The sequence below is a fragment of the Anolis carolinensis genome, chromosome 3 (genome assembly GCF_035594765.1).
Source record: "Anolis carolinensis isolate JA03-04 chromosome 3, rAnoCar3.1.pri, whole genome shotgun sequence".
In the NCBI taxonomy this organism is placed as follows: domain Eukaryota; kingdom Metazoa; phylum Chordata; class Lepidosauria; order Squamata; family Dactyloidae; genus Anolis; species Anolis carolinensis.
The window spans coordinates 50,364,910-50,368,342 of NC_085843.1; positions in this window are offsets into that span (position 1 = coordinate 50,364,910).

Genomic DNA, 3,433 nt, shown 5'->3' on the forward strand with positions numbered 1-3,433 from the left:
CCTCATCTGGAAAGCTGGTCTGGTTGTCCATAGTACATTTATCTTATAATGTTCTTGTTCAAGGTGTATCTTCTAGTATATTCATTATTGAAGGGCCATGTAGATTCACAGTTCAGTCTCCCCTATCTAGTAGAGTAGTTCAAACTCTACTAGATAGACCAAACCTACTCCCAGGGCTCAACTCTGTTATTTTGCTTTGTTAAGCAATGTTCTCTATTTCTCTGTTTGATTCATATTGTTGTGCACCTTCAAGTTATCTCTGATGTATGGGGACCTTAAACGAAACTTATCACTTGGCTTTCTTGGCAAGATTTATTAGGGGAAAATATGTCATTGCCTTCGTCTAGGGCAGGGGTTTTCAAACTTTTTCATCCCTGGAGCCCTTTTTGAAGCAAAAGTTTCTTGTGGAGTCCCAAGAATTGCTTATATATTATATTACATATTGTATTATATATAATGTATATACATTAGGCATGGACAAACATTTTGACACATTGTTTTAAAATTTGACAGATGGGCTGGACCAGTGACAGATGGATGAAGAGTATTTGTGTAAATTAATTGTAAAAAACATGAACAAATTTCTATGCACACTGCACACATCTTGTTTGTAGTGCAAAAGAAAAGGAAGGAAGGAAGGAAGGACAATACAGTATTTAAAATAAAGAAAATTTTTAACCAGTAAAAATTTAACAGCATTTCAGTGGAAGACCTCAGGGGCCATCAAGTCCAACCCCATCTGCCATGCAGAAAATGCACAATCAAAGCACTCCCTGAGTGATGGGAGGGAATTAAGGGTTTTGCAAGCAAGGAAGGTGAGGGGGAAAGGATCTGGGAAGTGAGGAAGGTGAGGAACAAGGCTTTTGGCAGCAATGAAGGGACAAGGCTTTTGGCGTGAGAGGGCTGAGAGAAAAAGGCTTTTGTGGGCGAGGGAGGCAGGGGGAGGGGGAGGAGTAGGAAAGAAGAGAGAATGCTTGAAGGGGGAAGTGGAAGGGAAGAAGGAGTACGCGCAGAGCCCCTCGGTATGCTTCAAGGATCCCCAAGGGCTCCACGGAGCGCACTTTGAGAACTGCTGCACTAGGGAACTGCATATAAACTTGCCCAAGGTCTCAAGGTGGGCTGAACAGAGATTGGAGCCTGATTTCTTGGAGAGCAAGTCAACCACACTGGCTCTTTGTTTCATAGTTGCCACAAATATAGTACAATACGATATAATTTAACGTGTTTATTTGTCCATGTCACTGTTTCTTGTACTACATGGGTCCACATGCTTCACAAGAAAGTCATTGAATTAAAGACCACAGTTATGTTTTGGATAATTCCATCAATTATTTTGGATAATCCATATATCTATCCTCCCCTCCCCACCCTCCAAAATACATATTTATAAAATGATTTTCATGGACTGGATATTTCAATTTAGGCTGACATTCTAAATATTTTTACTAAAAGTTTGGAACTTAACTTCTAATTCTTTCTTTTAATTGCTGTATGAAATAGATTTAAGGGATTTTAGGTGTGCTCGTTTCTTTTGTTTCATATATGTATGTATGTATGTATGTATATGTATATATCTCTATCTATCTATCTATCTATCTATCTATCTATCTATCTATCTATCTATCTATCAGGTGAGCCTTAGAAAAGTATTTAAAAATATCAACTCCACACACCACCATCAGTATAGTTTCTTGTGAGATTTGCTGGCCATTGTAAAACCTTTTATTGTTTGTTTTGAAATCACAGAATTGGAAGAGACCACATGGACCACCCAGTCTAATCAAGGCACCCCCGACAAATGGCCATACAGCTTCTATTTAAAATCTCCAAAGAAGGAGCTTTCACCACACCCAAAGGCAGAGAGTTTCACTGCTGAACAGTTTGTACGATCAGGAAGTTATTCTGAACATTCAGGTGGAATCTCCTTTCCTGTAATTTGAACCCATTGCTCCGAGTCCTAGTTTCCAGGGCAGCAGAAAACAAGCCTGCTCCCTCTTCCTTATGACATCATCTCAACCTTCTCTTCTTCAGGCTAAACATACCCAGTTCTTTAAGATGATCCATCTGTCAGGGGTACTTGGATTGAGTTTTTCCTGCATGGCAGGAGGTTGGACTAGATGGCCCATGTGGTCTCTTTCAACTCTATTATTCAATGATTCTATGATCTCAGGAAACACAACCTGCCTGTATTGCCATCCAGTGGAAAAGAATCACTTGTGAAAGGACGAGTTTACTTTTCTTCACTCCAACAGTTTCTACAATTGTTTGCATCCCTAATTAATAAACTAAATATAGAACTTTAGTTGAAAATTTGTATGTTTTACAAACACTCAGCAACTCTCATCAGAATTAACCAGCATAGGAAACTGTGAGGGATGATGAGAGTCCAAAATGTCTTAGAATCATAGTATAATAGAACTGGAAGTGATCATATGGGCCATGCAATCCAACCCTTTGCCATGCAGGAAAAGCACAAAGCACCCCCTGCAGAACCACGAGGTCATTGCTCTAAAACTTTCACCATTTGCTAAACAGTTTATCTATATAGAGTAATAGTTCATGATTTCAGTTCATGCTGATTATCACATATTGCAGACTCATTATCTTATTGTAACGGTGCTCCATGCAGTCATGCCGGCCACATGACCTTGGAAGTGTCTACAGACAATGCTGGCTCTTCGGCTTAGAAATTGAGATGAGCACCAACCCCCAGAGTCAGATACAACTGGACTTAACGTCAGGGGAAACCTTTACCTTTTATCTTATTGTAGAATCTGTTGAAGAAGGAAGGCAGGGATGATCTTGTCACAGAGCAAATGGAGGTGGTTCTTTCAGGCAGTAGAAAATGGGCAATGTGGTAGAAGTCCTCTATGGCCCTTCAACACAAATAGAGGACAACTGCATCCCATCAAAGTAGCCTGCTGTCCACATACCAACATTAAACAAAGTATGTGTAATTTGTCTAGGTGGAATAAGGACACGGTATTATCTTTTGTCTCAAGCAGCACTAGAGTACCCTGGCTGCAAATTCTAAATCTCTCTTCTCAAAATCCCAGGAGTCCATTGGATGGGACCATGGTAATCTAAGTAGAATTGTAGTGCTATAATTGTGCAGTGTGAAGGAGTGGCAACACACTATGTATACACAAAGCGACCTATTAACAGGCTTGTGAAAACCCAAATGGCTTGTAGATGTAGGAAAAAATGCTAAGGAAAAAAAACATAAGGGTAGGACAGGGTTCATTCACAGGGAATCATTTGAGGTCTGTGGAGTTTAGTGCATACCGCAGGAATGATGAATTAATATTGGGAGGTAGGAAAATTGAGAAGGAAGAGATGGAGTATCCAGGAAAAGGAGCTAGTTTGCTGACTGGAACTCTACAACACTTTATTGCAGAGTCCATTTGTTGCCCTAGAAAGTTCCTCCAGTTTC